Raw genomic sequence first — 11,782 nt, forward strand, 5'->3', positions numbered from 1 at the left:
GTACTGATATGAAACAGCCTCCAAGATCTGAAAAAATAACACTGAAAAATGTAGGTAACGTGTGTATCATTTGTGGGAAAAAGTGGGATACAATATGTTTGTAAGATACTTATACAGGCCAGGCGTGGTGGCTCACCTCTGTAATCCCAGCACTTTGGGAGGCCGAGGCAGGCAGATCACGAGGTCAGGAGGTCAAGACCAGCCTGGCCAACTTGGTGAAACCCCATCTCTACTAAAAATACAAAAATTAGGGGGCCGGGCGCGGTGGCTCAAGCCTGTGATCCCAGCACTTTGGGAGGCCGAAACGGGTGGATCACGAGGTCAGGAGATCGAGACCATCCTGGCTAACACGGTGAAACCGTGAAACCCCGTCTCTACTAAAAAATACAAAAAACTAGCCAGGCGAGGTGGCGGGTGCCTGTAGTCCCAGCTACTCGGGAGGCTGAGGCAGGAGAACGGCGTGAACTCGGGAGGCGGAGCTTGCAGTGAGCTGAGATTGGCCACTGCACTCCAGCCTGGGCCACAGAGCGAGACTCCGTCTCAAAAAAAAAAAAAAAAATACAAAAATTAGCTGAGTGTGGTGGCGCATACCTGTAGTATCAGCTACTCGCGAGGCTGAGGCAGGAGAATGGCTTGAACCCGGAGGGGGAGGTTGCGTTGAGCAGAGATCAAGCAATTGCACTCTAGCCTGGGAAATAAGAGTGAAACTCCGTCTCAAAAAAAAAGATACTTATACAAGGCTGGGTGCAGTGGCTCACACCTGTAATCCCAACACTTTGGGAGGTCAAGACAGGTGGACTGCTTGAGCCCAGGAGTTCCAGACCAACCTGGGCAACATGGTGAAAACCCATCTCTCTTTTTTCTTTTTTTTTTTTGAGACGGAGTCTCGCTCTGTCACCCAGGCTGGAGTACAGTGGCCGGATCTCAGCTCACTGCAAGCTCCTCCTCTTGGGTTCACGCCATTCTCCTGCCTCAGCCTCCTGAGTAGCTGGGACTACAGGCACCCGCCACTTCGCCCGGCTAGTTTTTTGTATTTTTTAGTAGAGACGGGGTTTCACCGTCTTAGCCAGGATGGTCTCGATCTCCTGACCTCATGATCCACCCGTCTCGGCCTCCCAAAGTGCTGGGATTACAGGCTTGAGCCACCGCGCCTGGCCGTGAAAACCCATCTCTAAAAAAATTACAAAAAAGTTAGTCAGGCATGATGTTGGGTGCCTGTAGTCCCAGCTGCTCGGGAGACGGAGGTAGGAGGATCACTTGAATCCAGGAGGTGGAGGATGCAGTGTGCCACTATACTCCAGACTGGAGGACAGAGTGAGGCCGTGTCTCAAAAAAAAAAAAAAAAAAAAAAATACAAGTTGGAACAACTCTGGGAGAATGCACACTACCAATGTTATCTGGCGAGGGGTGGGGCTGGAGGAATGGGGTAGCTGGGAATCAAGAGTAGAAAGGAGATTTCAGTAAGTACTCTTTCGCATAGTTTGATTTTTTTTAAGGGGCGGAGTCTTGCTCTATCTCCAGGCTGGAGTCCAATGGCACCATCTCGGCTCACTGCAACCTCCGCCTGCTGGGTTCAAGCGATTCTCCTGCTTCAACCTCCTGAGTAGCTGGGATTACAGATGCGCGCCACTGTTCCCAGCTAATTTTTTTGTATTTTTAGTAGAGATGGGGTCTCACCATGTTGGCCAGGTTGGTCTCAAACTCCTGACCTCAGGTAATCTGCCCGCCTCGGCCTCCCAAAGTGCTGGGATTATAGGTGTGAGCCACTGAGTTTGGCCTACGTATGTAACTTAATCTATTGCTAAAACAAAGTAATATTTTTTAAAAATAGGCCACGCACAGTGGCCCACACCTGTAATCCCAGCATTCTGGGAGGCCGAGGCAGGCGGATCATGAGGTGAAGAGTTCTAGACCAGCCTGGCCAACATGGTGAAACCCCGTCTCTACTAAGAATACAAAAATTAGCCCGGCATGGTGGTGCATGCCTGTAATCCCAGCTACCGGGGAGGCTGAGGCAGGAGAATTGCTTGAACCCAGGAGTGGGAGGTTGTAGTGAGCCGAGATCGCACCACTGCAGTCCAGCCTGGGCGACAAGAGGGAGACTCTGTTTCAAAAAAATAAAATAAAATAAAATAAAAAATTTTTAAAAAGTACATTTAAAACAATGTCACTACTGGCCGGGTGTGGTGGCTGGTGCCTATAAGCTCAGCACTTAGGGAAGCCAGGCGGGAGGATTGCTTGAGTTCAGGAAAACAGCCCATCTCCACAAAACCTTAAAAAATTATCCAGTTGTAGAGCTGCCAACTTGTAGTCCTAGGTACTCCGGATGTTGAGGAAGGAAGATTGCTTGAGCCCAGGAGTTGGAGGCTGCAGTGAGCCATGATCACACCATTACACTCCAGCCTGGGTGACAGAGCCAGTCCTTGTTTCAAAAAAGAAAGAAAGAGAGAAAGAGAGAAAGGGAGGGAGGAGGGAAAAGGAGGGAAGGAAGGAAGGGAGGGAGGGAGGGAGGGAGGGGGGAAGGGGGAAAGAGAAACAGAAAGAGAGAGAGCCGGGCCGTGAGTGGTGGCTCATGCCTGTAATCCCAGCACTTTGGGAGGCTGACCTCGATCTCGAGGTCAGGAGATCGAGACCATCATGGCTAATACAGTGAAACCTGTCTCTACTAAAAATACAAAAAATTAGCCGGGCATGGTAGCACGTGCCTGTAGTCCCAGCCACCCAGGAGGCTGAGGCAGGAGAATCACTTGTACCCAGAAGGCGAAGATTGCAGTGAGCTGAGATCGCGCCACTGCACTCCAACTTAGGCAACAGAGTGAGACTCCATCTCAAAAAAAAGAAAGAAAGAAAAGAAAAGAAAGGCAGTACAGACACTAACAAGAGGGGCCTCAACCGCTCAAGCATGATTCAACTGAGACTTAAAAATGTTTCCTGGAAAAGAGCTAACCCTGGCCTGATTTTTTTGCGAAAGGGAGGCTGTGGGAAGAGCATTCTGGAAGGAGGGGTTGGTATTTGGAAAGGTATGCTGAGGGCCCCAGAATAGGGGTAGTTTCCAGCCTCCCCCCGGCTTATCTCAAGGAGGAGCCTCATGGCTCAGAGGGTGGGTCCTACCAGACACTTTGGCCCTCTGGGAGAGACCCCTGGTGTCCAGGAAACCCAAAACAGGCAAGGGTTTCAATACCAGTTCTGGCGGGGCGTGGTGGCTCAAGCCTATAATCCCAGTACTCCCCAGGCCAAGGCGGGTGGATCACTTGAGCTCAGGAGGTCGAGACCAGCCTGGGCAACATGGCGAAACCCTGTCTTTACCGAAAATACAAAAAATTAGCCTGGCGTGGTGGTGGGTGCCTGTGGTCCCAGCTACTCGGGAGGTTGAGGTGGGAGGATCGCTTGAGCTCAGGAGGCGGAGGTCCCGTCAGCTGAGATTCCACCACTGCACTCCAGCCTGAGTGACAGAGTGAGACCCCATCTTAAAAAAAAAAAAAAAAAATCCCAGTTCTGTTTGCCAACTGTGTAGTCTTAGGCATGATACCTCACCTTTCACCTTTCTGAGCCCCGCTTTTCTCATCAGCAAAATAGGAGTGAGGTTCTACAGGTCTAATACTTAGTAGTTGTGTGGTTTGAGGCCAACTGACTTGACCACTCTGAGCCTCAGTTGACTTATTTGAAAATCTGGATAATAAAACATATATATGCCTTCCATGGCTGTTATGTGGATTTAACAACAAAAACAAAAATGCATGAAAGGGGCAGAGAAATTGTAGCTATTAGCATCATCGAAGAACAGAGGTGAGACTTTAGGGCTAAGAGGGAAAAGGACAGGTTTGGGAATTTATCCAGCCACCCAAGTGCTGAATCGAGTTGTTGTAAATTAATAATAATAATTATTGTTATTGCCGGGCACAGTGGCTCACGCCTATAATCTCAGCACTTTGGGAGGCTGAGGCAGGAGGACCATGAGGTCAGGAGATCAAGACCATCCTGGCTAACACAGTGAAACCCCGTCTCTACTAAAAATACAAAAAGTGGCCGGGCGCGGTGGCTCAAGCCTGTAATCCCAGCACTTTGGGAGGCCGAGACGGGCAGATCACGAGGTCAGGAGATCGAGACCATCCTGGCTAACCCAGTGAAACCCCGTCTCTACTAAAAATACAAAAAAAAAAACTAGCCGGGCGAGGTGGCGGGCGCCTGTAGTCCCAGCTACTCGGGAGGCTGAGGCAGGAGAATGGCGTGAACCTGGGAGACGGAGCTTGCAGTGATCCGAGATTGTGCCACTGCACTCCAGCCTGGGCGACAGAGCGAGACTCCATCTCAAAAATAGATATATATTATTATTATTATTATTGAGAACACATTGTTTAACATGTGTAAGGTGTCATGTTAAGTCTTTAAAACCTAATGGGTGTTTTATGTCTAATTTACAGGCCAGGAAACTGAGGCTTATTCAGTAAAGTCACCTGCCCCCAGCTACAGCTACAAAGTGGAAGAGTCAGGATTCAAACCCAAAACTGTCTGACCCATGAAGGGAAGTGTCGGGGTTGTGCCACAGCCTTTGGGCGAGTCCAGGATTCCCAGCTGACTTGGACACAGTGCCTTGGGAAGGCTCTGGCTGCCTCTGAATTTGGGAGAAGGACACAGTCTCGGTTACTGTCCTGCATAAAACCTTCATGACACCAGAATAAAGCCCAGTGGCTTTTCATGATCTCATTAGAGGACCCAGTATGTGCCTCCTCACCAACTCTGTACTTCCTCCCTTCTCAGCTCCACTCACTGGGAATGATTTTCAGGTTGTTCTATAAGCCTTGTTGGGCTGGGCATGGTGGCTCATGCCTGTAATCCCAGCACACTAGGGAGGCCGAGGCGGGTGAACCACTTGAGGTCAAGAGTTTGAGACCAGCCTGGTCAACATGGCAAAACCCCATCTCTACTAAAAATACAAAAATTAGCTGGGCGTGGTGGCGCATGCCTATAATCCTAGCTACTCAGGAGGCTGAGGCAGGAGAATCACTTGAACCCAGGAGGCAGAGGTTGCAGTAAGCCGAGATCGTGCCACTGTGCTCCAGCCTGGGAGACAGATCAAGACTCCATCAAAAAAATAAAAATAAAAAAATTAAAAAATTGGCCATGATGGCCAGGTATGGTGGCTCCCGCCTGTAATCCCAGCACTTTGGGAGGCAAAGGCAGGTGGATCACCTGAGGTCAGGAGTTCGAGACCAGTCTGAACATGGAGAAACCCCGTCTCTACTAAAAATACAAAATTAGCCGGGTGTGGTGGCGCATGCCTGTAAGCCCAGCTACTCAGGAGGCTGAGGCAAGAGAATCGTTTGAACCTGGGAGGCAGAGGTTGTGGTGAGCTGAGATCGTGCCATTCCACCCCAGCCTGGGCAACAAGAGTGAAACTCTGTCTCAAAAAGAAAAATACAAAAATTAGCTGGGCGTGGTGATGCATGCCTGTAGTCTCCTCAGGTATTTGGGAGGCTAAGGCACGGGAATCACTTGAACCCGGGAGGTGGAGGCTGCAGTGAGTTGCGATTACGCCACTGTACTCCAGCCTGGACAACAGAGAGAGACTCTATCTAAAAAAAAAAAAAAAAGAGACAAAAACAAACAAACAAACAAGACACCAGGCATGGTGGCTCATGCCTCTAATCCCAGCACTTTGGGATGTTGAGGTGGGTGGATCACTTGAGGTCAGGAGTTTGAAACCAGCCTGGCCAACATGGTGAAACCCCATCTCTCCTAAACTACAAAATCAGTTGGGCGTGGTAGCCCACACCTGTAATCCCAGCTACTTGGGAAGCTGAGGCAAGAGAATTGCTAGAACCTGGGAGGCGAAGCTTGCAGTGAGCCGAGATGGTGCCATTGGACTCCAGCCTGGGTGACAGACTGAAACTCCAACTCAAAAAAGAAAGACAAAGAAAAAAAGGCTGCCAGGCGCGGTGGCTCACGCCTGTAATCCCAGCACTTTGGGAGGCCGAGGCGGGCGGATCACAAGGTCAGGAGATCGAGACCACGGTGAAACCCCGTCTCTACTAAAAATACAAAAAATTAGCCGGGCGCGGTTGTGGGCGCCTGTAGTCCCAGCTACTCGGGAGGCTGAGGCAGGAGAATGGCGTGAACCCGGGAGGCGGAGCTTGCAGTGAGCCGAGATCGTGCCACTGCACTCCAGCCTGGGCGACAGAGCAAGACTCCGTCTCAAAAAAAAAAAAAAAAAAAAAAAAAAAAAAGAAAAAAAGGCTGGGCACAGTGGCTCATGCCTGTAATCCCAGCACTTTGGGAGGCTGAGGCAGGCGGATCACCTGAGGTCAGGAGTCCGAGACCAGCCTGGTCAACATGGTGGAACCCTGTCTTTACTAAAAATATAAAAATTAGCCTCGCCGGGCGCGGTGGCTCAAGCCTGTAATCCCAGCACTTTGGGAGGCCGAGGCGGGCGGATCACGAGGTCAGGAGATCGAGACCATCCTGGCTAACACGGTGAAACCCCGTCTCTACGAAAAATACAAGAAAATTAGCCGGGCGAGGTGGCGTGCGCCTGTAGTCCCAGCTACTCGGGAGGCTGAGGCAGGAGAATGGCGTGAACCTGGCGGGGCGGAGCTTGCAGTGAGCTGAGATCCCGCCACTGCACTTCAGCCTGGGGCACAGAGCAAGACTCCGTCTCAAAAAAAAAAAAAAAAAAAAAAAATTAGCCGGGCGTGGTGACGAACACCTGTGAGCTCAGCTACTCGGGAGGCTGAGGCCAGAGAATCGCCCAAACCCGGGAGGTGGAGGTTGCAGTGAGCCAAGATTGTGTCAGTGCACTCCACCCCGGGCAACAGAGCGAGACTGCATCTCAACAACAACAACAACCGCCACCACAACAAAAAGGCCACATATTCCTGTCTCCAGGCCCCTGCCAGTGCTATTACTGCTGCTAAAATCCATCCTGCCCTCTTTGACCTGGTTAATGCCTCTCCTCCTTCAGTTCACAGCTTAGCTACCCCCTTCTTCAGGAAGCCCTCCTTGACAACCACCTAGGCTTAGCTAGTCAGTCCCATGACCACCCCACCCCCACTAAAGTACTTAACTCTGAAACAGGCACCAAAGGAAGCACTCTTCCCATATCATCTCACTTAATACTCACCAAATCTCTGGCCGGTCGCAGTGGCTCATGCTTGTAATCCCAGCACTTTGGGAGGCTGAGGCAGGTGGATCATGAGGTCAGATCGAGACCATCCTGGCTAACACGGTGAAACCCCGTCTCTACTAAAAATACAAAAAAAATTAGCCGGGCGTGGTGGTAGGCACCTGTAGTCCCAGCTACTCGGGAGGCTGAGGCATGAGAATCGCTTGAACCCGGGAGGCGGAGGTTGCAGTGAGCTGAGATCGCGCCATTGCACTCCAGCCTGGACAGCAGAGTGAGACTCCATCTAAAAAAAAAAAACAAAAAACTCACCAAATCTCTCTGGTAGTGGGTCTCTTCCTTGGAGAAACATAACATTGGAAGCTGTAATACACATTTTTTTGCCCTGACCCATTCCTCAGAAATTCTGATTTAATGGGTTTGGAATGCAGCCAGGGCACAAGGATTTTTGTAAAGCTCCTCAGGTGGTTTTCGTGCACACATAGTCAGGGTGGAGAACTGCTGAACTCTGAGATAGAATCAGGACTCTTTGTTTTTACAGCCAGGGACACTGAGGCACCAGAGGGTAGGTGAGGGTAGGTGAGTGAAGGTAGGTGAGGGTAGGTGAGGGTAGGTGAGTGGTCACGCAAGTAGAGAATAACGAAGCAAGGTCTTGAACCCAAGTCTGGCTTCAAAGTTTCATGGGGAAAAAAAAAATTCAGTTGGCCTCAGTTAATTTCCCAGTGATGGAGAAACTGTAGAGCTTAGAGCCAGCTCTGTTTTGAGACAGACACTGAGGGCCCCTTGGGCACGGGATATTTTTATCCTAGAAGCTGGCGATTCTTGCTAACATTCTGCAGTGCCTTGAACACTAAGCAGATTGTTTAGGGGTCTGTGGGCCCTTTCCCTGCTGAGATAGCCCTTGTAGTAGGACTTTTCCATCCCCTGGAGCCAGCGGGTGGGGGTTGGCCTCATGGCGGGTGGGGTGGCTAATGTATCCAAGGATATTCTCTATATGGTGGAGAGGGAGAAAGTAAGTTTTGGATGAGTCCAGATTTCTCCTCCCTCCGAGACATTTTATCTCACCCAACTCAGCCCCTTCTCCCTTCTCTCTGCCTGGAAAACAGCTGGAAGACAAACCTCGGTTGAAGCTGGATTGTACAGTCAGCGCCTCAGGAGAATGGGCACACGTTTACCCTCCCGCTTCTTCCCCTCCCTGACGACCTGTGACAGCCCCATGAAAGCTGCAGAACACTTACAAATGTATGCATCAGGCCGGGCATGGTGGCTCATGCCTGTAATCCCAGCACTTTGGGAGGCTGAGGTAGGTGGATCACAAGGTCAGGAGTTCGAGACCAGCCTGGCAAATATGGCAAAACTCCATCTCTACTAAAAATACAAAAATTAGCTAGGCATGGTGGCGCATGCCTGTAATCCCAGCTATTTGGGAGGCTGAGGTGAAAGAATCACTTGAACCCAGGAGGTGGAGGTTGCAGTGAGCCGAGATCGCACCATTACACTCTAGCCTGGGCAACAAAGCAAGACTCCGTCTACAAAAAAAAAAAAAAAAAGTGTATGTCAAACCTTCTCCAGATGTCCTCATATGTGGCTTTTTGGGCAAATACATTGGTACAATCTTAGGGGTGCCAGTATGGGGATATCCATTAAAATGCAAAGTGAGCATGGCCTTTGAGGAGGCAATTCTACCTATAGAAATTTTTCCGAGGCCCAGATTACCTGAGACCAGCCTGACCAACATGGTGAAACCCCATCTCTACTAAACATACAAAATTAGCCGGGCGTGGTGGCAGGTGCCTGTAATCCCAGCTATTCGGGAGGCTGAGGCAGGAGAATTGCTTGAACCTGGGAGGCTGAGGTAAGAGAATCACTTGAACCCAGGATGTGGAGGTTGCCATGGGCCGAGATCACACCACTGCACTCCAGCCTGAGCAACAAGAGCGAAACTCTATCTCAAAAAAGAAATTTTCCCCAGGCCTGCGTGGTAGCTCATGCCTATAGTGCCAGCACTTTGGGAGGCTAAGGCGGGCAATAAAGCTTGAGTCTAGGAGTTCAAGACCAGCCTGGCTAACATGGTGAAACCCCATCTCTACAAAAAATACAAAAATTAGCTGGGGGTGGTGGCACATGCCTGTAATCCCAGCTACTCGGGAGGCTGAGACAGGAGAATAGCTTGAGCCTGGGAGGTCGAGGCTGCAGTGAACCAAGATCACACCACTGCACTCCAGCCTGGGTAGCAGAGCAAGACCTTGTTTAAAGAAAAAAGAAAGAGGCCGGGCGCGGTGGATCAAGCCTGTAATCCCAGCACTTTGGGAGGCCGAGGCGGGCGGATCACAAGGTCAGGAGATCGAGACCACAGTGAAACCCCGTCTCTACTAAAAATACAAAAAGAAATTAGCCGGGCGTGGTGGCGGGCGCCTGTAGTCCTAGCTACTCAGGAGGCTGAGGCAGGAGAATGGCGTGAACCCAGGAGGCGGAGCTTGCAGTGAGCCGAGATGGTGCCACTGCACTCCAGCCTGGGCAACAGCGTGAGACTCCGTCTCAAAAAAAAAAAAAAAGAAAGAAAGAAAGAAAGATTTTCCCCCAGAAATACCCCAAGAGTAAGGAAAGACGATGTAGCATCAAGTGTATTCATTATAGCATTGCTTATGGGAAAACTGGAAACAGGCCGGGCGCGGTGGCTCAAGCCTGTAATCCCAGCACTTTGGGAGGCCGAGACGGGTGGATCACGAGGTCAGGAGATCGAGACCATCCTGGCTAACACACTGAAACCCCGTCTCTACTAAAAAATACAAAAAACTAGCCGGGCGAGGTGGCGGGCGCCTGTAGTCCCAGCTACTTAGGAGGCTGAGGCAGGAGAATGGCGTGAACCCGGGAGGCGGAGCTTGCAGTGAGCCGAGATCGCGCCACTGCACTCCAGCCTGGGCGACAGAGCGAGACTCCATCTCAAAAAAAAAAAAAAAAAAGAAAAAGAAAACTGGAAACAACTCACATGTCCAGTATGGGGGATTGGTTAACCTTGGTAGGTCACATCTATATGGGAAAAGGGGAACTAGGTGCTGGCATGGAAAATGTGTCCACAATGTATTGTATAGCAGAAAGAAAACGGAAGTAATAGAACTATATGTAGAGTATAATCCAATTTTTTGTTTGTTTGTTTGTTTTGAGACAGAGTCTCGCTCTGTCACCCAGGCTGGAGTGCAGTGGCGCGATCTCGGCTCACTGCAAGCTCCGCCTCCCGGGTTCACCCCATTCTCCTGCCTCAGCCTCCCGAGTAGCTGGGACTACAGGCGCCCGCCACCAAACTTGGCTAAATTTTTTTTGTATTTTTAGTAGAAACGGGGTTTCACTGTGTTAGCCAGGATGGTCTTGATCTCCTGACCTCGTGATCTGCCCTCCTTGGCCCCCTGAAATGCTGGGATTACAGGTGTGAGTCACCGCGCCCGGCTTCATCTTCTTCTTTTTTTTTTTTTTTTGAGACAAAGTCTCACTGTCACCCAGGCTGGAGTGCAGTGGCGCGATTTCAGTTTACTGCTACCTTCGCCTCCATGTCCTTGAACTGAGGACTGAGTTTAATTTGCCACTGGAGCTGTTTTTCCCAGCACCGCCTTTCACCTCGTAGGTATTGTTGCCACCCTTTTTGCCACATCTTTTTGCTACAGGCTGGAGGAGTGTTTTATGGGCGGTGTCCTAAACAGGTCCAGCTGGATCCGCCATGACCAGGATTGTGACTCCCGAGGACCTCTGTCCATGGACAGCCCAGGTCTTCGTAAAAAGGTGAGACTGGAAGAGGCTGGTGTAGTGGGAACAAGTACCACACTAGGGGCAAGAGAACCTGATCAGCCCCTGCTCTGCCGAGGACTCCACAGTAGGACCTGAGCAAGTCTTCTGTGCCTTTTTCCCTCTTGGTCGCTTTAAGAGGAAGACTTTGGGCCGGGTGTGGTGGTTCACACCTGTAATTCCAGCACTTTGGGAGGCCGAGGAGAGCTGATCACCTGAGGTCAGGAGTTTGAGACCAGCCTGGCCAAGAAGGCGAAACCCCGTCTCTACTAAAAACACAAAAACGAGTCGGTCGTGGTGGTGGGCTCCTGTAATCCCAGCTACTCGGGAGGCTGAGACAGAGAATCGCTTGAACCCGGAATGTGGAGGTTGCAGTGAGCCGAGGTCGCGCCACTGCACTCGAGCCTGGGCAACAGCGAAAACTCCGTCTCAAAAAAACAAAAAGGAAGACTTTGGATGTGTTAACGTGTTGGTTTCAGAGTTACCCCCTTCCCTTTAAGGGAATCTGTGACCTTCAGCGACAAAAGAGGTGGAGTAGCTCACTCGCTAGCTGCATTTGGATAAATATTAATGATAACTGCCTGGGAACCCAATTTCCAATATTACATGTCACACATCTCGGAAAACGACGCACAGTATCCACACAAAACCCCGTACAACCTCCGACCAATAATACAAAAAAACTCAACATGATCTCCTTTATTTTAAACGTGAAATTAGTCAGTCTCCGTAGAGACTGTCAAAAATTGCCAATGCCGACTATATTTCAAGTCGTCATGGCGGGGTATTGGGAAAAGTTTTCAATTAGCAATAATCGCGCCTCGGATAAACCTCATTGGCTACGATACTGCCACTGCGCAAAGCTGGAGATTTTAAGTTCGCGCCTCA

At 50.4% G+C, this 11,782-nt stretch overlaps 1 protein-coding gene and 1 non-coding gene across 32 annotated transcripts in view; one reads left to right on the forward strand and one right to left on the reverse strand.

Annotated features, from left to right (window-relative positions):
* Positions 1–11,782, forward strand: part of BICDL1 (BICD family like cargo adaptor 1) — a 718,679-nt gene that overhangs the window by 546,875 nt on the left and 160,022 nt on the right. The gene's annotated exons all lie outside the window — the stretch shown is intronic.
* On the reverse strand, positions 11,619–11,759 carry LOC126931948 (U4 spliceosomal RNA). Its single transcript, XR_007718045.1, has one exon. It is a non-coding gene; the product is annotated as a U4 spliceosomal RNA (small nuclear RNA).

Source organism: Macaca thibetana, chromosome 11 (assembly GCF_024542745.1).
Source record: "Macaca thibetana thibetana isolate TM-01 chromosome 11, ASM2454274v1, whole genome shotgun sequence".
Taxonomy (NCBI): Eukaryota; Metazoa; Chordata; class Mammalia; order Primates; family Cercopithecidae; genus Macaca; species Macaca thibetana.